Source organism: Carassius carassius, chromosome 43, assembly GCF_963082965.1.
Source record: "Carassius carassius chromosome 43, fCarCar2.1, whole genome shotgun sequence".
Classification (NCBI taxonomy): Eukaryota; Metazoa; Chordata; class Actinopteri; order Cypriniformes; family Cyprinidae; genus Carassius; species Carassius carassius.
Genome location: NC_081797.1, coordinates 5,321,488 through 5,347,382, shown reverse-complemented (window position 1 = coordinate 5,347,382; position 25,895 = coordinate 5,321,488). Strand labels below are relative to the sequence as shown.

At 37.4% G+C, this 25,895-nt stretch overlaps 1 protein-coding gene across 2 annotated transcripts in view; it reads right to left on the bottom strand.

The window, feature by feature from the left end:
- Window positions 1-25,895, bottom strand: part of LOC132125127 (leucine-rich repeat and immunoglobulin-like domain-containing nogo receptor-interacting protein 1) — a 73,094-nt gene that overhangs the window by 5,201 nt on the left and 41,998 nt on the right. Inside the window, exon 1 of one of the 2 annotated variants that reach the window (XM_059536368.1) lies at window positions 17,787-18,123. The exons of the other annotated variant lie outside the window; for it this stretch is intronic. The gene's annotated coding sequence lies outside the window, so the exon portion shown is untranslated. Of the gene's footprint in view, window positions 1-17,786; window positions 18,124-25,895 lie in introns of those variants that run through there. 2 annotated transcript variants of the gene reach the window in all.

Here is a 25,895-nt window from a genome sequence, read left to right as displayed (position 1 = left end):
AAGGACTTTTCAGTTCGAAGAACTTGTAAAGCTTTAATGGTTCTTTAGGGAATCACAAATCTTGAAACACAATGACCATTAAACAGAGTCATTAGTGTGCAGGAGAACTTGACCCACCCACACAAACACAAAATACATAAATGTGACCCTGGACCACAAAACCTTAAGTCACTGGGGTATATTTTTAGCAATAGCCAAAAAACATTGAACGGGCCAAAATTATTGATTTTTCTTTTATGCCAAAAATCATTAGGATATTAAGTAAAGATCATGTTCCATGAAGATATTTTGTAAATTTCCTCTGCATACATTCAGGTAGTCAACAAGACTATTTCCAGTTCTAAAGGAATATGTAAAAGAAGTGATTCACAAACATTTCAGGAGAGGCCAATTTGGATTTTTGTTTGTAATTTGTTGATTTGTAATGAATAAACTGCAGTGATCTAACTGAGGCCCAGTTGTTCATCAGGATCAATAATGAAGCCACTGAAGGGTTGAGTTTGGCTGGAAGCATTCAGCATGTGGCCCAGAGGCCCTGTGTTAAACCGTTAGTGCTGTTGAGGGGAGGCTGGGTTCTGTTCAAAGCAAATTAAGCAGCCTACAGTGTGTGCTGCCAAAACCTGAGAACATATGTAAATGTTCTTCATACGAATCTGACATGAAAGAACTATCACCGCTGTCTGGTCATCAGGCTAGCAACAAGCTGAAACATTATTCAGCTAATGATCTGTCTCTGGAAATCTTATCAAATAGCATTATGTATTATCTCACAGTGAAAAACTGAAAAGAAATGCCTGATTGCGAAGCCCTCCTACTGAAAATCCCATTGTTGGAGTCTGTGACCTTTTATCCCCTGTAAAATAAAATGAAGGTAGCATGTAAAATAATGACGTAAGTGCACAAAGTAATGCAATAGGGTAGTTTGTTTGAGACTGTGAAAAGTAACACACTTAAAGTAACAGGTAACAAATACTGTGAATTGAAATAATGCAGTTTGGTAACATATATAATTTGCTGCATTAGTGTGTAAAGTAACAACAAAGTTGTTTGTACACAAGTTGTATGTAGCACACAAGATAATGCAGGAAGTTAGAGTGTAATAACTTATAATGCAGAACACCAGAGGGTAAAGTAATGTGATGGCAAAGAATTTTAAGTACTGCAATATGGTAGTGTATCAAGTAATGCAGTTAGGTAGCATGGAAGTAACATGGTAAGTTAGTATGTGACGTAATGCTGGAAGGTGATTTGTAAAGCAATGCGGTGAGAGAGTTCCTAATGAACATGACAAAGTTGCATCCTGTCTATTCTGACTTGATCATATTTCCATCTGTTGCGTCATTTACTATTATATATTTATACATCTGAATCTATCACAGTAAGACTAATGCAGTCTGGAGCAGGACGTAGTTTCCCAGCAGCAACAATCCCACTAAAAGACAGCAGCTAAATACCTGAGCAGCAGAATCCTCCTCACATCTGTCACTGCTAAAGGAACAGCACGCTAAGAGTCTAATCTAGTTCAGAATCAGCCTGTTCGCTAATCCTGTATAGACACACACACACGCGCGCAAGGCGCACTAACACACCGACAGGCGGACTTATTTTACCTCCGCTTAATGTAGGTCATTTCAGCACACAGACACCTCACAGAACAGAGTTAAACACACACTTGGACAAGAATAACACAACTCACTCCGGCTCATCCGTAAATCAATCTGATTAATTGAATTAACGAAGCTCTGCTGCCACTATTTAGAAGACTTTGAGTCTTCCAAGTGACTTAAATCTCCTGAATCCGTTCACCAAAACATCAAGTACAGATTGTTTGCCAATTAATTAAATGAAAATTGCTTACAATTATGCATTAAATAGTATTTCTACATTTTTTAATGAGTAAAAAAATTATCCCTCAAGGAACAAAATTAGATAAGAGCTCATTAATATCCCAATTGAAAGTATAAATAAATGGAGAAACAAACTGCTAAGTAATATCACACATTTCTCCTCAAGAAATTCAGAAAAGATCAATAATGTCTCAAAATGTGCTCAGATTTGATACCGAGATACCAAGCCTGCATTTAAAAATCTGAGATATGAGAATTAACTCTCATTAAATGTTTCTCAAAAATGTCCAGATTCAAGAAATGAATCGCCATCCATTCATTTTAAGGCACTGCACTTCTAATGTATATGAATAATTATCTCATTAGAGTGGATTTTCATTTCTCTTTATGATTTTTAGAGGTGCAATAGACGATTTCAGAGGACTATCAAAGCATAAGATCCCACTCTCCCTCCAAATCACTCTCCAAAGCTGCCACTGCCTCGTCCGAAATGAATGAATGAATGAAATGCCGTCAGATTATCTCATGTCTCATTCACCATTGAGAAAATATTACAGCAAAAAAACGCTAAATATTATACAAATAGTGCCTTTTATTCAAGTGTAATGGAACACGCTGATTACTCTGTGTGTCTGTGTGAACATTGTGCACAGAGGTATGCAAATACATACATTGATACATTTCAAATCCATTCAGCCGATCTCTGGGTCTGGCGGCAGCACTTTAGCTGTAGCTTAGCATAGATCATTAAATCTGATTAGACCTTTAGCATCTCACTCAAAAATGACCAAAGAGATTCAATATTTTTCCTTTTTAAAACTCGACTCTTCTATAGTTCAATCATGTACTAAGACCGATGGAAAATGAAAAGTTGCCATTTTCTAGGCTGATAAGGCTAGGAACAATACTCTCATTGCAACGTAATAATCAAGTAGTTTCGCTTTCACAATGAAACTCCCCTAGACTCCACGACATGGCAGCAATGGCAACAGAGAGAATAAGTTACGCCTTCTTTCTTTGCGTTAACATTTAGCGGGGTTATGCAAATCTTCCCACATCGTGATGTAGACATGTGGGGGCGTGTGGTTGACTGTTAACTTTTATAGAGAATATCTCTTTTGATTTGAGACTTTAGTCTTTGCAACTTTATAGATTTTCTTCATGCACCAAGAGCTTGAAACACTCCAAAGATAAAGGAAAATTTTTAATCATATGACCTCTTTAACTCTAGGGGAATTGGAAAATGAGCCTATTTTCAAAAATAGTGGAGTATTCCTTTTAAGGCCCGTTCACACCAAGCACGATAACTATAAAGATAACGATAAAGATATAGTTCTAAAAATCATTCTCAATATTAAAGAATAGCAGAGTCCACACTACAACTATAACGATAAAGGCATAGAGAAACGGTATCGTTGGAATCATTTTCAGAACGATTTTTTTCCAGCTGATGAACGATACAAACATTGACATCCAATCAGAATCCACCCTGCTATAACGAGCTCGAGGATTTAAAGCAACAGACACACGTGCGCTCAGAATAAACAGACGATATCGTTCGCTGGTGTGGACGCTAATATAGTTATCTTTATAGGTATCTTTATAGTTATCGTTCTTGGTGTGAATGGGGCTTAAGTCTCCTGAGGTGTAAAAGAACAACATCTGTGCAACAAAATGTTCCTCTAGATTCCTCTATAAAGTCAGCCTTTGAAGGTAAAAACAACTAACAAACCAGTCACAACACTGCAACAGAGCGCCTTCATCTCAATGCAAAACAAGTGTCAGGAATGAGATTGTATCATTCATTTAAAACTTTTGTGCACAGGACGCAGTGTTCAAGATCGCAAACGCACTCCATTTCTCATGGTCCATGGCTGAATCCGCTCATTTATTTGTTGAACTTGCTGCAGAATCAGCAGAGTGTGACTGAGTATTCCCTCATTAGAGACCCTCTACTTGCCTCTCCGCTATTATTGCATCTGTAAAGTAACTGGCTCAGGGAGTGCAAACAGTATACTAGCTTTCTATTCAGAGCTTCATATCTGCCACTGACCTTCTAAAACACCTCCACCCAGAAAAACTAGCTCCATTCTAGAGCCCTAACAGCTCCTCAGAGCTCAAACGTCTCAGATTTCCACTCTCTCCGATCTGTCACTCTCTGTTTTTCTCTCTCTGAGGGGAGGGAGACACATTGACCCTGAAGCTGCAGGAAAAGAAGCATCAACATGAGTCCACAATGGCAGCTGGAATCTGGAATAACGAGGTCCAACACACAAGACGTCTGAGCACTGAGGAATCAATCACACAGGGCACGTTTTCTGGCTGAGTGTGAGATGAGGGTTTTAAAAGCAGGATGTACACACAAGCATAGACTAGACTGCAAACGCTAGCCTCACTGTCTATCGTATACGAAGCAAGCTAGCTTCTGGGGCAGCAACCTAACAGAAATGGAGGCTCGTGAGTAATTGATCTGATACGCTCTTAATGGGCAGAAACTCCATTAACGATCCCTTTCTGGCCATTAACTGACTTGCCTTAAAGGGACACTCATAGCTGATTCCACTAGAGTTTGACGTTAATATATCGCCAAGCTAATGACTTGAAACTCTGATACACAAACAATTTTATTTTATTTTAAAAGTCATAAAAAAATGAAATAGCACACTTTTCACTTATAATTTGATTACAGCATTTTTAATTTATTGTTGAACTGTGCCTTTTACATTGTCTTAGACATACCTTGTCTTAGCTATGATTTTATTCTTAAACCTTTGTGAAATTGTTTCAATTTGTTGGAGAAAATATCTTTTAGATTCATAGAGAGAGAGCCAATAGCTACGGAAACCTCAAATTACAACTGATCAAGTCTATACAGGGATAAAATTGCATTTTGAACCGGTAATCACGCTCTGCATGCAGGAGGAGGAGGCCTGGAGATGTGATGCAGAAATGCACGCTGGGAAATTGATTGTTTGCATTGCATCTGCCGAACAGAATCATTTAGAGATAAGTGTTGTCAGTCTGATGCATCATGGGCAAATTCACATGCACATGACCAGCAGGTTTCCCTCTTTAACTGGAGCGTACAGAGACCACCCGACTGACTCCACTTGACCTCTTCAGACCCCTCGATCAGTAGTCAGTTTTCATGACAAATTTTTTTTTTGCCAATTTGTTTAACGTGAAGAAAGGAAAGCCTAGGGGGTTTAACTATGATCAACAATAAATACAGTAAAATTGTGACATACAACCATTTAAAATGGTCTGTTTGGATATATTTTAAAATCTAATTTATTTCTGTGATGCAACGCTGAATTCTGAGCATTATTACTCCAGTCTTCAGTGTCACATGATCCTTCAGAAATCATTCTGATTGTAATGATCAGATGTTTTTTTATTCTACATCGTTACACACAAACTCATCTGGTATGACCCCAAAAGACACAAAATGATGAATAATGTTGTATAATACATAATACGCTCTAGGAAACCGTCCTATAGCATCTGTGTGTGTGTGTGTCTTTCTGAGTGTGAGGGTTTCTCGGTTCGGTCTATCTCATGACTCATTCGCTGTTCCCCAAAGCGTCTCCCTTTTCATTTATTAGGAGTGTGAGAGAAATTTATTTAGCTAAAAAGGAAGGAGCGCATATGTTTCCACAGACAGGTGTTTCTTTAATGCAGAACCTAAAAGTAGGTGATCACTTGTGTCCTTTTACACTGCTGCTGTTTTTCAGAATATGCTTCAACAGACGTCATTCTTTCTGTATGTGCGTGTTATGTAACGTCAGTACATAACCTATAAAAGTTGACTGAGTCATTTTCAGTCCCTGCTGTCAGTTTATTCCCTGCTGGAAAATCCAGGTAGATGTTCTGGAACATGCTAGCTGGTAATTAGTTTGTCCAGCTACCAGTTCATGCTGTTTTTAACACAGTGGCTAATGTTTGAATAGAAACCAGCTACCTACCGTGTTTCAAAACAATGCTAGCATGTTAAGTTGTCAGAATTAGCTGGATGTGAACACACTGAACACGTTCACCCAGGATAAGGCATTATAAAGTAACTCGGCAGTTAAAATGCACACCAATTTGCTCATGAATATGGTTTTGTATCTTGTACATTGTCTGTTATTTAATGTAGTACATTTACACAGTGCACAGCTGTATCCTAAAGGTATTTAGCTTTAAAGATCTATTCTATTATATTGTATTCTGTTCTAATGATGGCTGAAGATAAACCCTGACAGGGTCCATATAAAATATAGATACAGATATTGATTTAGTTTGTGCAAGGCTCTTCAATCCACACCCACATGCAATTTTCTTTAATAACAGTGTGTTTCTTGTCAGAGCGACTCATTACAGAGTGTCATTTTAAAGAGTTAACTGCCGAACTGCCTGTTTCACTCTTAGCTCTGATTTAGATGAAATACAGTCAGACCTGCATCAATGACAGGGACGGACTCAGGCACGTCCGAAACACCAACACAAATGTGCGAAATGACACATTCGGTGCGAGGCGTTTAGATTTGACACTCTTTCAACACCTCTGGAAAAGCTCCTCTTTTTCACCACCGGTTCAAGCGTTTTAGTCAGAACATGTTAATGCCTTGATGCCCATCAACAGTATTGACCGGCATCGACCGACATTCCCTGAAACACAGCTGAAACCAGCCTGAAGTGGCTGCTGGTTTTACATGGTTTCCAGTTGGTCATTTATGGTATATATCTGGAATACGAGCCAGTGGTTCGCCCTCACTCTTAAAAATAAAGGTTCTTCATTGGCATCAATGATTCTATGAAGAACCTTGAACATCTATGGAACCTTTCAAATGCAGAAAAGTCTTTACAGTCAAAAAGGTTCTTTAGATTTTCAAAATGTTCTTCAAAATGGTTCTTTTAGGAACTGTTCACTGAAAAAAAAAAGTTTATTCTATGGCATCACTGCAAAAACCCCTTTTGGAACCTTTATTTTTAAGAGTGCTGGTAGACTTAGTTAAGCTAAATTCAGAATCTTATTTCTGCCTGGGAGAAAATGATAAAAAAAGGTAATCGCAAGATGTTATCTCCCAATTCCAAGAAAAAAGTAAAAATTGCAAGATGTAAACTAGTTGATCCATTGGTGAGCATGTGACGTAAAGTAACATTTCTCCAAATCTGTTCTGATGAAGAAACAAACTCATCTTTTATGGCCTTTTATGGAATACTATACCAAATGCTGTGGAATGAACTTTACTCGTACTGAACCCAGAATATTCCTTTAAAGGAATATCCATGGTTCAAATACAAGCTCAAATGACATCTTATGGACTAAAAAAATATTTTCTCTCAGCAAAATAGGCAGTGACACACTTAAAATGGAAGTAAACAGAGCAAATGCTTTGCATAAATGTGAAGTTTGAATTTTTGTTAAAGCGCTTCCATGAATTATTCAGTAAGAACCAGTTATTATTTGATCTGTGAAGTTCACTAAATCGTCTTGGAGGTGGAGGACTACTTTCTAGATGGATGTACTTCTGCCTTCATTTTTTATGAGTTTGAGCCAACTGAACACGCCTTTCTTTGGAATTCTTTTAAGTTTAAATATTGGATATAACATTATATAAGCAGTTCTACAACAGCAGTTTCATAGTAATACATAAAAATGTAATGAAAGGTCTTTGTGAGTACATTGACTAAATGGAGACATAACGTTTGTACTGTAGCATACATGGATATACAGCTTTAATCTGACAGTAAAACCTGTCGATATTTTTCTTTTTGAAGTCAGTGCTTTCTGAATCGCTACAGCTTGAACCAAGAACATTCCTTTTTCTGGTGTGACCCGGGTTCGTTCCAGCAGGGATGCGATTCATAGAGCCAATCGTCTTCCTGCAAATCCATCAGGGAGTTTGTGTAGTGGAAATTGAACTATGCATTCATCTATAATATGGAAAAACTCTTGATATCAGTCCATCATCCATCAACAAGCTTCCTGTCTGTGCTGTTAGCTGTGTCATCCTCTCTCTATCTTTCTGGAAATGGAGCACAACCCCCCCCCCCCCTTACTCTTTCCTCTTTTACACTGGCTTCCAGGGTTCACACACACACACACACACACACACATTTAGCTCAGTTTTCACCAACAGTTTTCTGTCTCTCTCGCTCAGGCTCATAAATCGCGTTCTGTCTCCAAGCATCTGCTGAACGCCGCACACTCATCGTCTCCTGAAATACAAACCCCTTGGCTGAGATCACATGACCTCTGTAACTCCACCGCCTCTACAACGCTCTTTACCTCTCTTCAGAACACAAACCTCAGCTCGCTTTCTATTTTAGTCGCTGCCGATTGATCTGAATGATTCAGAGAGGAGATTCAACGACGTAAATCAATCCTACAGAACCACGAAACACACACTCACACACTTCATAGGCTTCTGCATTGGTTAACATTTCACCATCCCACGGTGCAATGGGCCTGTTTTACCATTATAATATATGGTATTCACTATGTAGACCACATTCCTATTTTACTGACAAAAATATATATTTGTATTTAATTTTTGTCGATCAAGTTGAGGCGAAAATTGCAAATTGAATGATTTTAATTGAAACATTATGGAGCACTAACAATTGTTGTCTGAATATTTTGGTTTAATTTTCTCAATGACAAAAATGACAAATATGATGACATTTTGACTATTGACTACATTTGATTCAACAAATTTATTAAAAGGCAAAAACAATGACTAAAACTAAAACTTATTTGAACTTTTTATTCATAAAAGGATCCTCAAAAATTTAATAATGAGGAAACATTCATAATAAAAAAAAAATCTTGAGCAGCAAATCAACTTATTAGAATAATTTCTTAAGGATCATTTAACACTGAAGACTGGAGTAATGATGCTGAAAATTGAGCTTTGCATCACAGGAATAAATTGCATTTGAAAATATATTTAAATAGAAAACATTTATGAAATAAATGCAGCTTTGGTGAGCATAAAAGACTTCTTTCAAAAATATGAAATAAGTCTCAGTGACCCCAAACTTTTGAACAGTATGCTAGAATGTGTCAACAACATTTTTAAGTTAGGGCTTAGTGAAAGTGACTACAAAAAAAATAGAATATGGCCCCTTTAAGACAGCTCTGACACAACTCCTCATCTGATGTTCTCTTGGAAACATGAATTATCTGAACTGATGATCTTGTGCGGATCTAGGCTAACTGCTGGTGCTATCGGCATATTTACCTCAAGCAGTAAATCCAGAAGGACTGCTGATGAATAAACAAATCCAATTAAAGAAAGCGTTAGCCTGGGAATGCTTACCTCAGCCTCTTTAACACACACACTCACACACCTTATTAATCTGTGCTTTAAGCAGCATCACCATTGAGCATCACTGCACGACTTCACTGTCCTGAAGAATTTATAACCACTCTGAACTCAGATCACTGTGGCCAATCACCTCGAAAATACACACACAAACACACATAGACTTACCCATTACACTGTACACTCAAACACGTACCTGTACACACACAAACCTGATGGGTGTTGCCATCTCATTCAGGAAGCAAAACCAGCTGCTGAGCTTCCATCGATCTACTGGCCTGTGAAGAATACTGATTACACACACTGCAATCTGGTTTCCAACACAAGGACACACGCACACACACACACACACTTGAAAATACATTAACAGGCTATGGCTGTATGAGAAGTACTCACACTCTCTGCCTCGATCTGCATGTTAACTGAAGCCCCGCCCACAGCCATAATACAAGCACCGCCCACCTTTACAATTCAAAACTTCCTGCAGTGAGAAAATACGCATATTACAATACAAGCTCTGCCAACATTAAAACTTCATTCGCTCAATTTCGAATGTGACAACGCTGGCAGTTCATGCAAAATATATCGTATAAACAGACAAAATGATAACCATGAATACGCAGAACCAATGGCACATCCAAACATTCTATAACAATTTTGGGAAAACATTTTAGTCAAACTGCATTAGGCTACATGTACATCTGGAAATTAAAAGTCTGTATTTAGCAATGAAATTTATAATACGATTTTTCCTCCCATGAAAAATATCAATAAAGGCTCAAAACAGGTCACTAATTTTGATTTTAGTATTCTGATATGTTATACAGGTGCATCTCAACAGAATGTCGTGAAAAATTTCATTTATTTCAGTAATTCAATTAAAATTGTGAAACTTGTGTATTAAGTTAATTCAATGCACACGGACTTAAGTAGTTTAAGTCTTTGGTTCTTTTAATTGTGATGATTTTGGCTCTCATTTAACAAAAATCCACCAATTCACTATCTCAACAAATTAGAATACTTAATAAGACCAATAAAAAAGCTAAAAAAATAAAATAAAACATTTTTAGTGAATTGTTGGCCTTCTGGAAAGTATGTTCATTTACTGTACATGTACTCAATACTTGGTAGAGGCTCCTTTTGCTTTAATTACTGCCTCAATTCAGCGTGGCATGGAGGTGATCAGTTTGTGGCACTGCTGAGGTGGTATGAAAGCCCAGGTTTCTTTGACAGTGGCCTTCAGCACATCTGCATTTTTTGGTCTCTTGTTTCAAATTTTTCTCTTGACAATATCTTCTATCTATCAAATCTCTTGTCAGGTCTGGTGAGTTTGCTGGCCAGTCAAGCACACCAACACCATGGTCACTTAACCAACTTTTGGTGCTTTTGGCAGTGTGGGCAGGTCAGCAAATCAGCATCTTCAAAATGCTGGTCAGCAGAAGGAAGCAAGAAGTGATCCAAAATTTATTGGTAAACGGGTGCAGTAACTTTGGTTTAAAAAAAACACAAAGGACCAACACCAGCAGATGACATTGCACCCCAAATCATCACAGACTGTGGAAACTTAAGCAACTTGGGCTATGAGCTTCTACACCCTTCCTCCAGACTCTAGGACCTTGGTTTCCAAATTAAATACAAAACTTGCTCTCATCTGAAAAGAGGACTTTGGACTTCTTCTTCTCCTTAGCCCAAGTAAGACGCCTCTGACGTTGTCTGTGGTTCAGAAGTGGCTTAACAAGAGGAATATGACAACTGTAGCCAACTTCCTTGACACGTCTGTATGCCTTGACCCCAGCTTCAGTCCATTCCTTGTGAAGTTCACTCAAATTCTTGAATCGATCTTGCTTGACAATCCTCATAATACTGCGGTTCTCTCGGTTGGTTTTGCATCTTGTTCTTCCACTCAACTTTCTGTTAACATGCTTGGATACAGCACTCTGTGAACAGACAGCTTTTTTGGCAATGAATGTTTGTGGCTCCTTGTGAAGGGTATCAATGATTGTCTTCTGGACAACTGTCAGATCAGCAGTCTTTTCCATGATTCTGTTTGTGTAACCAAGTGAACCAAGCTGAGAGACCATTTTGAAAGCTCATTTGCAAACATTTGCAGGTGTTTTGAGTTAATTAGGTTATTGGCATGTCACAATATTCTAATTTGTTGCGATAGTAAATTGGTGGGTTTTTGTTAAATGTGAGCCAAAATCATCACAATTAAAAGAACCAAAGACTATTTTTTTTTATTATTATTTTGACAATTTATTTATTAAAATACATTTACATTTTTAATAAATGTATATCTTTAATAATCAAAATTATTTTTGGTTTCGAGCTATATATATATAACCAGCTATTTAAATAATAATAATAATAATACTTTTATTTTCGATTACTCTTTGGATTATATATTTATTAAAATAAATTGTAATATATATATTTTTATAAAAAATTTGAAATCAGAGTTACAATGTAATTTGTAAGTTTTGACGAAGTGCTGTTAACAAAATAATTTTCACTTTCATCATGTCGTCTGAGGCAGGTTTTTTATAGCCTATGGTATCTAAAGCTAAAATTCTGGTATTGACTCAATTGTCGAGTGACAATACAGGCGCCGCCCACAGACAGACACAAAAACACAAAACCAAACACGAGCGCCACCCACAACCCAGGCCCCACCACACGACTTCCTGACATTTCCAACTTTTTCCCATAGAGTCTTCCATTGTGATTAACATTTACTCAGCAGGCGCATAGAGCATCTTCTCCCTGCAAGACTAATGTGCTCTGCTGGCTCGTTACTGCCAATTCATTTCCAGAACATCCTCCGAGTCATCATAAAAACATGAATCCAGTGTTCATGTATCATACATAAATGCAGTTTCATGTCGCTTTATGTTAACGTCTTGAACTGCACGTAATGTCTTTTTAAAGCGTAATATGATGCTGCGGCATTAAACATCTGCTGGAGAATATCACTAATATAACAACTAAGAGCAGAGGTGGAAAGTAACGAATTACATTTACTCGCGTTACTGTAATTGAGTAGCTTTTTTGTGTACTAATACTTTTTAAAGTAATTTTTTAAATCTGTAATTTTACTTTTACTTAAGTATATTTTGTTTAAAGTATTGTACTTCGCTACATTTTAAAACACATTAATTACTGAGTAAAAAAAAAAAGAAAAAAAAAAATCGCTCCCTGGAAACTACGTCAGTAAATAATGGGCAGGAGGGCAAACTGGCGCTAAAATCACAAGAAAGATGCAGACGGTCAAAACAGGCGTTAGTGGTGCACACACCGCAGAAAACGAAACCCCGTCATATTCTGAAGTTGAACTCGATGGAAATGAAGTGAACCCCTGGCCATATGTATGCTCTATTATGCAGTGTAAGCTGTACTTGCCTAGGAAGACCAAACTAGCAGCTTATAAAATCTCGACAAGACATCAACCCTTTGCAAGAATGTAGAGGTAAGCTAAATAATTGCATCGTTGCATTGGTGGTTAAAATGAAGCTTTGACATTTTAGCAAGAGGTTTTGCACAAATTAGCCAAAAAGACAGTAGTGAGGAGTGTGCTATATATATATCGTCTGCGATAATATCATTTTTTTTGTTTTAATGATGTGCGCGCTTATAGTGCGTTCTTTCACTGTGTGATTCAGTCTCCTAAAATGCATTTAGAATGATCACAAAATTGAAGATATAGGGGCAGAAAATTCACATATTTATATAATTTCATACATTAAATCAAAATCACACAAAGAATGCCGTCTTTTCCTCCAAAAATCATCATGAATATATACATACATACATATATATATAACAGTTCAATAAACAAGTTAATTAAGAGACTTGCGTTTTAGACACCATATTGCCTTTTTTAGCTCTATTTCTACAACAGAAAATAATTCCAAACACAGCCACCAAAGCACAGTTTTGCGTCTCTGAGCAACGTGACAGTGTTTAGTTCCTGAATGAATCAACCGTTTAAATTATTCGGTTCAATCGCAATGACTCACTTATTAACAGTGACTTGCTGACACATACTGGCCATTTTAATTTCACATTTAAAGTATCTTTTGATTTTTTTTTTATAATTAATTTCTTATCATTACAAATGAGTATTCAACATTTTATGTCTTGTATATCAAAACATTATTTATGCATTTGTAACTGCAGGTTAAATGCATTCTTGTCCTGCACTAAACAGTGTAATACATCTAAATGCCACTTCCAATGAATCTTCTGCATTAAAAGATGAGTTTGTTGATACTGATTTGCCTGGTAACAGCCCAAATGTTTTATTATTCTAAATAACTGATTCCTTTAATTAAAAACAACTAGTTTGAGATTAATAGACCTATCCCAGGGGTGTCAAACTCAGTTCCTGGAGGGCCGTAGCCCTGCAGAGTTTAGTTCTAACCCTGCTCCAGCACACATATCATGTAGTTTTCAAATAAACCTAAATGATTAGATTAGCTGAATCAGGTGTGTTTAATTGGGGTTATATCTAAACTGTGCAGGACTGTGGCCCTCCAGGAACTGAGTTTGACACTCTTGGCCTGTCCCATTTTTGACTCCCTCCCACTGTTAAAATGTAACTAAGTAATTTTTACTCTGAGTAAATTTTAAATGAGCTACTTTTTACTTTTACTTGAGTTGATTTTTAGACTGGTACTTTTACTTGTACTTAAGTAAAATTTCATTAATGTAATGGTACTTTTACTTGAGTAGAATATTTTTGTACTCTTTCCACCTCTGACTAAGAGAGTATTCCTTTGACAAACGCAGAGGCAAAAATCCTGATTTTGGAAATAATTTAATTTGGATGCACCGTGTCTGACTATTCGCTAAACAGACAGCGATTTAAATTTCAGGAAACTATTGCAAAACTAATGGATAAAATAATAGTTATTCAGTAGGGCTTTTCTCCTGGGCAAAAAGATTAGCGGTAAGCTGCTCTATTTCTCTCTCTCGCTCTGACAATGAGACTGTAAGTGATTTGACTTTAAAGAGCTAGGGGTAAGTGAGCATGTGTGTGCCACAGGAAGTCATTATCAATAAGACACACTTGGACAAACTCCTCCCCTTCACAGGCCCCTCCCTCTCATCTGCATAACCACAGACCATTATACTGCTATTTGTTGCTACACAACAAGCCAGTGGATCCACCTACAGATCACAGATCCCTGATGTTTGGAAAGCTTTAGCATAATTTCCGTACTGAAAAGTTGTGGAAAAACACATTTGGATTTTATATTCAACGTACTGTACACTTACTTAAAAGAGACAGTTCCCCCCAAAATTTGACAATTTTGTCATAATTAACTGTAAACCTGCATGCTTTTCTTGTGTTCAACACCAAAGGCAAAAATAACACACAAAGTAGTCCATACAACTTGTGCACTATATTACAATGAATCTTTTTAGTTCATAAGAGAAGTAGCATTGAATCATTGAGTCTGATTCGTGAATCATTCATTTGTATTTGAACAAATCGTTTGTCATTTAAAATTGTTTTAAATTTATTTATTTACCCCAAATGATTTAATATTCAACTATAATAGTAGAACATACGACTTTATGAGAGTTTATGAGAGGTAAAGTCTGATTCATTAATGATTCATTCTTTTAAAAGCATTTAGTTTGTTTTTCAGTATTATTTTAATTATTATTTTACTTTCCCAGAAATTATTTTATATTTATTCATCCAAAAATATTGAATTTTTGACTTTAGTACATACAACTTGTGCATTATATTACAATCTTTCTAGTTTCTGAGAAGTAGCACTGTGTCTGAGTAATGAATGATTATTTCCTTAGAACAAATCTTTTATTTTATATTAGACACAAAGTTGACTCACCGAATCACTAATCCAATAGCAGTGGCTCACTGTAGGCGAAGATGGTTAGTGAATAACTTTTGTGAAAATTTTGGTTCGTTTCTTAAACAAATTTATCATAGTTGCAGAACACAAATTGAAAACTTTTAGCATAATTTTAAGCATTTAAGCATAAAGGATTCGGTTCTTTTGTATTCTATGGAAGAAAGTCAAACGGGTTTAAACGACATTGGGTAAACAAAGACAGATTTTATATTTACAGGTAAAGTATAACATGTAAACGACCCTTTACTCCCTAAGGATTGGTGCTTGCAGTCAGATACAGGGTACCCTGAGAGAGGGAAAAAAATAAAATAAAAAAAATACCCCCCCCCCCCCACCCCAACCCCCCCCCCCCCCGGTCAATTGAATTGAAAATTGAAATTGAAATTGAAAACACCTCACACAGTGCTGCAAACACGTTTGCAGAGTGAACACAAGAAGCAGAGTCTCACAGCTTGAGTGTAAAGCCAGATAACATCGCTACTATCTAATAAAATACCAGAATCAGAAATTTATCCAGGCCCTGTCGAAATGACATCAGTCGGACCTATTTGTACATCATATTATTTGCACACAGGAGTAACGAAAGTGAATTCATTCTGTGCCGGTGCCTTTACTGCACCACGAGTGCCGTCGATCACGCTGATGACATTTGTAAAACCAGCGATCACAATGAAACGCACATGATTTTTTTGCCACTGGAGACATTAAATGCACCGGGTCAAATGTTTGCATGACGGCAAGCACATTGTCACGTCAAGCCTGCTTTTTAGAAATGCCCACGTGGGTGTAACAAATGGCAAGCGTGCTCTTCTGAGCCTGGCGTTTCAAGTTTTATGTGTACACAAGGTTTATTCAAGAGGGCTCTGAATTCATAGCTCACACTGAGGAAGTGATATTTGGACCAGTATTTCTGTGGGAAATCTTTTAGCTCCTGTGAGATTTATATGAAGAACTAATCCAACAGCAGCAGACATAACGGATAACCCACCCACACACACACACACACACACACACACACACACACACACACACACACACACACACACACACACACACACATAAACAACCCAACGTAGTCCGAGCCAGCTGGGCTGAAATTGCCCAGATTGATTTAATATTCTGTGTGGACAGAGATACCACAGCACCTGGCATCAAGTCCTCAATTCTAAATCAGATCAATTCAGAAATCAACTTCACTGAGTGGCACAGCACTTATTAAAGACAGCTGCTCATTTTAGAGCCTTTTGAATGATGATTCAACAGCTTTATCCAACCATTCTAAAGCCTTTCTGCATGGATCTTCACTAGACTGTACCAAACAATGAAATGACCATGAGGACCAGCAATTTTTAAATTTATTTGATTTTCAAGGACATTTTTTGGACATTCCACAAGTTCACACTTACATATAATAAACAGAGTAAAGGTTATGCGTATTTGGCATGCTGTCTGGCCCGGACCCAGAGTATCCCCCCTAAAGGTTAGGACAGAAACAGTTGTAAGTGCGGAGAAGGGGTGGCGGAGGGATTCTGGAAAATCAGTCAAGGAACATAGGTCAGTCCCACGCTATCTCACAACCAATTCGTACTTATTTTACGAGGTGGCGAAATATTCGTACGAAATTGTACGGCCTTACTCGATTTTATACGATTTGTCTAAACCCCAGTGACGGTTAGGTTTAGGGGCGGGGTTAGGTGTAGGTCATTCGTACAAATTCTTACGAATTGTGCAACTTACGAGTGTGGTCGTACGAATTCGTACGAATAAGCCACCTCGTAAAATATGTACGAATTGCCGTGAGATCAGGTTGGTAAATCTGCTGTGTATCTTATCTTGTTAATTGGGTTGATTACTTATTGTGCTCCTCTCGTGTTAATTAGGTTAATTAACTGAACGTGCCCCCCCCCCCCCCCCCCCCCCCCCAAACTTTGTTAATAAAGCATAATTTTATGAAGGGAGTGATTTTCATTTTTTTTTTTACATCTTTCTATGTCAAATGTTGCACTTACATTTGATTAATTAATAAACAAGGGTTCCAAAAGTTTTCTGTAGTGAAGAATAATTTTTTGGTTCCCCTAAGAACATTTCAGTGAACAGTTCTTAAAACAGCCATTTTCTTTCTTACTCTCAAGAACATTTTAATGATGTAAAAAAAAACGTTTGTGCAATGGAAAGGTTCCAGGTCTTAAAGGAACTAAATGCCAATATGAAGCCCTTAATGGGACTTATATCAAACTTAATCACAAATCAGGTTATAGAAAAAAATTAATAAATAAATACATTCATTACAGGGGCTTTTTTATTTTTATTTTTTGGCCCTGAGCACCTCTCAATTTCTAACAATGTCTGATTTATCCATGTGGTGAAATATTTGTCGTTTCTCCAATAACTACAAGACAGAGTCATTAATCCAGAAGAAAGCTTCACAGACAATACTGACCCAAATGCCTGTGAATTGTCTTGGATCTTGACATTAAGAAGTCTGGCAAAGGTTTAACAGTAAAATGAGATAATAAGACAATATATATGATAAGTTATTATTAAGTTATAGATAGATAGATGAAAAGCATATATTTTATATATTTATTGATTACTTTCATTTTGAACACACACACACACTCACAGAGCATTTAATCTTAAATATAATATATGCTCTTTCTCTCCCTCTCCCTCTCTCTCCCTCACACACACACACACACACACACACACACGCCTTAAAATCCGAAGCGTTGTGAACTTACAGCATCATTCTGTCTCGCTGCAATAACACATAGGTGAATATGTTCATCTTATAAAACGCGACGATCTGTGCACAAACACCGCTGAAAGTGTTTATATCCGTGTCTGATGAACCCTTCATACGATCAGAGACGATCCCTCATAGGAACATAGGTTACATATAAACCTCTTCATATGACCACAGACACCATCATCATCTTCATCAACATCATCTTTCGGCTGATCGACGAGCTCAAGGAGTCGCACGGTTATTCTGCAATCCTCCGTCTGTCCTAATAAAACCACAGCAGTGCTTGGGTTCTTCTCCCGTCTGCAGTCTGGACTCACCCAGCGCGAACGAGAGCACCTCACACACGCGCACATGAGCGCGCGCACACACACACACACACACATAAACATGCGCGCGCTTCTCCGAGTCTACAGTTCAGTCAGTCTCAGAAATGTAGAAATGTCTGAAACATGTCTGAACTAATAAACTGCTTCGAAACGTGCGTATAGGAGAGATTTTCACGCAAATACGGAGAGAAATAGGCTATGTCTCTTCCTCACGACAGTTTACCAAGAGAACCATATTTCCCGCCAAAATATCAGTAGTGCTCTAGAATCAATCGATGTTGAATGTATTGGGAACCTTTCTGACGGTTATTTTTTCAAGACTAACACTAAGTTACCTCAGTTTAATTTTAGTAGCAGGGTACTTGGGGGGATTTTACATGTTAACATTGTAAATGTTTTAAGGTTAACTATATGTGTGATCAAACTGAGCTAGCTACATTAAATGTTTATTCTTACAGAAAACATCATGATGGTAATTAGCACCCTTTGATAATAGTGCTGGTAATAGTATTCTTTGAAATAGGCTCAAACCTGTAAATATACATTTATCCAAAGCAGCTCGAGAATAATGGAAGCATACGCAATTGAATGAATGTGGTAATCGAAAAGTGGGCTAGCCTTCCATTAAACAATTTATGAGTAATAGCGGTGAATTCAAAAACTCCCGAGAAGGAATATCAAGAAAAATACTGACCACTGGTTTTGATCCACAAAAAATTCAGGAATAATTTAAAGGCCTACAGATATGTAGTCAGCACAGATATGGCCAAATCGGACACATTCCAATGTTTACATATACTTGATCCATTATTTCTCTCTTCACAGTGTAAGGGAAAAATTGACTGAATAATGAAAATTTGGTCACCATTTCAAGGCTACATGATCAAAATAATGATAGTGTTAAGTGACTAAACAAATGAGTGACTTTATATTTCCACATTATCAATATCAAAGTACTATGGTATTACATTCTAACATCCTCATGGTACAACCTACAGCATTTTGTTTTCTAAGGAAAACATCCAGAAGCATTCTTTTCTTGCTGTTGTTGACTGCAGTACAGAACATGAGGTCCTGGGGGCGCTGTTGCTCTCACTCAGATTGCTGTTGCCTAAAAATCATTTTCCGGGCACCTTAAGCATCTGCCTGAAGAAGCTGTTTAAACACAATAGCTGTGAACTGCATAAACAAATGGCCTCACATGACATAACAGCTGTCTGTTTAAATTAATATGGGTCAGTGCACATCACACACACCCATAACTGCATTCAGTAAATGGGCGGCCCAGGATTTTCAGCTCCTTTCCGCATGATAAATCAGATTAAAGCTGCATTGAGGAGATTTTCCAGACAGACGTATATGCCTGAATCGATGGGCTTATTCCGCCTGGGCATTAACAGATGAGTTATGAGAGATTTCTGCAGACGCCCCGGCTATGCAGAGACTAAACCTACAGGATCAGAGTCACTTAACACCTGAGTGTGTGTATGTGTGTGTGTGTCACAGCTAACAAGCCTCAAGTTCTCAAACTGAACTTCCTGTCACAAGATGGTGGCATCTAAGATGGTGACATCTGTATCATTTGACAGGTTGAGAGATGAGTATAGGATCCAAAATAGACTGAGTGAATTTACCAGCAATATTCCTTAGCGGCCATTTAATTCCATTAAAAATTGTGTGTGTGTGTGTGTATATATATATATATATATATATCAGGGTTTTTCCTGGGTCAAAATTGGTCTTCGGTGGTGGCTGACCGACATGGTCATCCACACACAGCAAAGAGTACCCTAGTACCCACATGATCCACAAGTCCAATATTGATAATAAATGTTAAATTTAGAACAAATACAAAGAAACAGTTTTTTTTATCCTATTCATGAAAAAAAGATCACTGTCATCTTTTCTTGCCCTCTTTGCAAAAAAAGCTGTGATTTTTCCACGACTGGCATTCATAGTTAAGAAAGATAAAATCCTTTTTTGATAGACCTGATAATTATTTTAGTATAATCATATCAATTAAAAACATAATGTTAAAAGGTGTAATAGTGTATTTTTTTACCATATAAAATTTAATAAAATTAGCAGCTAGCTAGCAACTCCAGTCATCTCACTCCAGTCTAACTTTAAACTAAATTATTTTATAGGTAATTTACTACACATTGTCATAGGCGTATACATACTGTGGATTATTAAGGCTAAATTTTACTTAACACTCTTGCTAAATGGGGTAAGCACACTTACTTTCTCATTTCAGATGTGTATGTTCTTCTAAGAAGTAATGATTTGTTATACACCGATTCAGACACTGAGGGGCAGACCAATTGCTTTAACCATTCATTATAATGAATCGGCTCAAAGGAGTCATTAATTCACAAATCAGACTTTAGCAGCTGTGTTGTGTGGGAATCCTGGCTTTTAGGACATCGTGAAAGATTTGTCAACACACACACACACACACACACACACACACACACACACACACACACACACACACACACACACACACACACACACAAAACACCTCATAACTGTATAGATTTTTTTTTTATATGGTGCTGAAAAAATTTTTGGTCCCAATTTTATTATTATTATTATTATTAATCAATTTCACTAGTGGTCCACTGTATGAAGAATTTTTGGGTATAATATGTCGCAGTTCACTTTATTTGGCTATACTCACCTGCATAAATGTATTAAAGTGTCCTGCACCTACTAGTAAAAAAATATATAAAAAAATATATCTGGTGTCTGAATAATTGCTGGTTTGACTGTGCATTAATTCTTGTTAAAACTACAAAGTAATTCAGTCAAAAGCAGTGTGTGATTTTCTTTCTTTCATTTTCTTGGATTAACATTACAGCAGCTATAAAGCTAAATTAGGCGCGGTCACTTTAAGAGACAATGAATCCATCCAATATAATACACGTCAAATTTTTTTCTAAAATTTTACTTTCACTTAAGACATAACCGACAGTTTTTTCGAACATACTTTCCAAGTCGGTATGAATTTGACGGTATTTGTATTTGATGGTACAAGAGCAAAATAAGGCAAATTCTGTGTTCAAGCTAGTGATGGGAAGTTCGGCTCTTTTCAGAGAGCCAGCTCTTTTGGCTCAGCTCCCAAAGAAGAGCCGGCTCTTTCGACTCCTGAATGGCTCTTAATTTAGGATTTTTTGTAGGCCTTTGTTTTACCATAACTTTAAAAAATTAATGTTTTGTGTGTTGAAAACCCTTTCATGTGCAGTATTTTTATGAGAATCCTTATAATTGCCTAATTTTGTGCATTTATTTTGTTACAAAACCATTCTTTTGTTTAATATTTTAATAAAACATTTTATTGCAAAAAATTAACAACAAAACCGCAAATAAATCCACAGAACTAGAACCAAACTCAAGCAAATCGTATTAATGTCCTCAGTAAAGATTGGCATTGAAAAAAAATCAGATGCCTCAGCTTTGATGGACTGATCCTATTTCTTCTTTCTGTGATTATCTGCCCTGTTTTTGAGAAGATTCTCTCTGAAGGAACTGATGTTGCCACAATACACTAGGGCTGACAAGATGCACAAATCCATGTTCATTTCAGCGTTTATTTGCGCATCTTCTCCGTTAACAACGGCTCTGTGTAGTAACAGCTGCTCTATGTGAAATCACGCACCTGAGGGAATTTACCGCTGATTAGAGAACCGGCTTTACTGACGAGATGCGCATTAACGATCGGCCGATCGTGATCGGAGCAGCCCTACAATACACAGTCTCCCCTCCATTAACGTTGTCGTTAACTTGCAGTGGAGTGCCGCTTTACTTCCAGGCGGCAAGGAAGCCGACCGGAAGTTGAAGTCGGCCGGGTGCTGCCATCTTGTAGCAGAACTTCGCTTGCGTTAGCATCCCATTGACCTCCCATTCATTTTGGCGTCACTTTGACAGCGAATAACTTTACATCTGAGGCGTTTAAAGACTCCATTTGTCCATTATTTATTTCTAAAGATACACGACAATGTATAAAGGGCTCCATTGCCTTCTATGTTACATTATGGCCCCGTAGAAATAGTTTTTGTAAAAATAGGCTAACGATTGCGTCATAACCACTCGACTCTCTGTCGCATTACCGTACAGACAGGAGGAGAAGCTCGCAGGCAATTAACTTAATATGGCGTACTGGCGTTACATTTTAAAATACTATAAAAAATAATTAATCAGAATACTTACTCCTGCTCACTCACGCCAAAGAACTCCCCGCTCAAGCTCGCTGTCTCTGCAAGATTAACGATGGCAGTTTGCACGCAGAGCTACTAGAAGATGTACATCTGTCAGAGAGGTTGCTGATGTCATCAAGCTTAGTTTGAGTCTGCGCGTCAGAAACGGAAGTGCTAAAAATAGCTAAAACTGGGCTTCACTTGTCTCAATTGAGTTTCAATGGGGTCGCTGTGTCCATTTCTTTTACTGTCTATGTTTACTTCATCCCCCTCTGTTTTTACATAATGTTGTGATCCCATATACTCACATCTGATTGGCCACGATGCGATTGCTGACCAATCAAAACAAAGTTCTGCCTTGAGGTAAGCAGCCAAAGGAAAAAAACTGGGAGCCGGCGCCGCTCTCACTCATTGCGAGCTGGCTCTTCTGATTCAGAGCCGCATCTTTTGCGCATGACCTTTTAGCGCATCACTAGTTCAACAGTTAACAGCTTCTCAGTTCAGCTTTTCCGCGTCTTGTGTTTGAATGCTTTAAAGTCTTTTTAATGTTTAAATCGACAAGTGGCAAGGTTTAACAACAGGTGAAAATGGTAAGCTTTTGTGACCACAAGCAGCAGTGGCCTGTCAACTGTCCTGAGCGTCTTTTTAGGCTGGCCTCTGCCAGACGGTTGAGATCGCCAGGGGCACCCCCTCAGCCGTGTGCCCCTGTAATCGTCACCAACTTTCACCCCACTAGCGACGACCCTGGGATCAGCTGATTTTGATGTGAGGGAGAGAGCAAAGACAGAACTGAAGACGGAGAGTGTCCGCGCGGGGGGGGGGTTGGTCTGTGCTCGTTCTCTCTGTCACTCCTTCAGTAGCCTGCTTCACTCACAAAACCCAATTACAGATCAAATAAGGCTTTGGCGGGACAAAAAATCGTTTTGGCGACCGCCAAAAAATTTTCAATGTAGGAAAAACCTAGATAAACTTCTGATGGCAAATTTACAGATGTAAAAGTAGATGCGACAGATGCTTTCACTAGTACATGGTTTCTGTCTTCCAAAAGCCTCACATCATTCAGAGAGGGTTAAACTTTCATTCTTAAAAATTCAACTGGCCATTGAATTTTATTTACTCGCCGAAGCCAATTTCTACTCTCATTTGGTGTTGGATGTCTGCATTGGTTTTTCTGGCTGATTCTTTGTGACTGGGGAAAATGAGCCCGACAGGAATAGAGCCATCAGCGAGGAGAAAACAAACATCAGAATGGCATCTTCCAAACCACATGATTTATTTCACAGTTAATGTTGGAACAGCATGACAAATTCGAGTAGTTTGTAAGGCACAGGACGTCATGATGAGGGCAGACGTATATTAGGCCTAATCTGACGTCTGAGCAACACTTGATATGATCTACAATTCCAGTGTGACACAAACTCCATCTGCACACACAACGGCATTCAGTTCAGAATAATCCTGCTCTTTTGCTGTCTCTCCATCTCCGTCTCGCCTCTTTCCAAGGCTGGAAAGGTCAGAGTGATGTGCACAATCCAAAACAATACTCTCTAGTGGAGAAGCTAATGGCTTCTACTGATTAAAAAGACAGATTTTTGATTACTGCCCATATTGTGTCTTATTCTGGCCTGTTCTCGTATAGCCAGACTTCGACTAGCAGCATAAACTGTTCTGGCCAATCGACTAACATGTCAAGAAATCAACCACGGTTTGTTGCACATGCAGCTATTCGAAATAGTTTAGTAGGCAGTCGAGGAAATAAAATATGCTTAAATTATAAAATTATAATTAAAACAATACTCAAAATAATATGGCACAACAGTGTCCTAGTAATGTTGAAATTATAAATTAAAATATATATAATGACAGCAGTGTCATATGCTGTTTGCGATAGTGCATAAACAATTTATTATTATTTTTTATTAATTCACATACAGCAGTGTCAGTATAGATAAAGTATACAAATAATTCATATAATAGCAGGTTTATAAAAACATGCACGCAAAAAAAAAAAAAATGTGTAGACTGTAGAACTTCTGTCCATTGACAATTAAAAAGTACAACAGTAAAAAAATGGCTTTAAAACTAGTTTCACTTACTAAGAAATTTTACATGCATGTAAATGTCACAAATAATTACAAAGAAAATGTTAAGTAACACTTTTTAAAGAAGAAATTTCTAAGTAGAACAACTTTTTATTTATTTATTGTGAAACATACTTAAACGTTTTTTATGTACAACGTCGGAAATCTTTTATTTTTGTAAAAAATTTTTTACACTGTAGACATTTATAAAGCCCAAAGTACAATATACAGTTAATCTTGTGAATAATTTTGGTAAATAGCTACTAAGAATCTCCAATTAAATTCTGGTTATCTTTTAAAGATTTAATGCAGCTAATCTAACAAATTAGAAAAAAACATATGCAACGTTTTTAATAGTTCTCATTTTATCAACCTTGCATTGCCAAAATGACACAACTTTGCTTCCAGTTGGACTAGTACAAAAACCTGCACACACTGACTCAGAGAGGTTTCGTGAAGCTGCCAATCAGATTTGAGCTTGTCAGATCAAAGCAGCGAAGGAAGGGTGTGGAGAGGAATGGCTCGGCTCACTTTAGCTGGGCTCACACACAATATACTATGTTGAGATATTTCTCTTTGTATTACTGATGGCATTTCCCAGCCGCAGGCTGCAGTGCAGAGACAGCAATAGCTACTTTAAATGATGTTTCCAGCACAGCACTCATCTAATCTGGAACCAACAAAATCTCATTCTGTGTTCTGTATTCTCTTGCTATGCTGGTAACAATCATATCTACCCACACTGACTCAGATCACATACAGCAAGTCAAGGGCTGTCAGGATTACCAGCATCTAATTTTACGATCACTGGTTCATAGTTGGACAAAACGTAAAGATATACTGGAAAATTTAGTTTTAATGGTCTTTTAAGGTGAATAGCCATCTCAGAACCATATTATTAGTAAATAAATTTATTTTTAATTCATAGGGAGTGATTCAAGTAAATCCAACCACATCTAAAAATGTTCATTTAAACAGAACTGTAAATCCAAATATAACCCTTGAAAAATGCCAACTATTTATAACCTTACCAGTTCCCATTCCTTCTCAGAAGCTACTTAATTATGTATTCAGTTAAAAGATCCATTAGCCACACCCCAAACAGAGTGACCACTCCTCCAAAACACAATACACAGGCATGACCAGATCAGCTAATGTATTAACTTCAAATCATTTATTTTAGTTAATTAAAAACACAGATAACATATTATTTTGTAAAAATGAATAGGAAATATGGCAAATGTTAAAAATGTTTTATAAATGTAGACACTGAATGGAAAAACCCTTGAACAGGTTTTGGAGTGACCTGTTTTTCATCTGTCTCTATGGGCACCGGTCAGGCCATAGAACATAATATATAGTTTTTTGGCCAGAGAATCCAGTTCAAATCCTGCCTCCAGACCTTTCAATGATTAAAACTATCCACATGAAATAAATTACACACACTTCTACATTAGGTCCCAGAGATTTCTCAGTCTTACTCTAAGCCTCAACA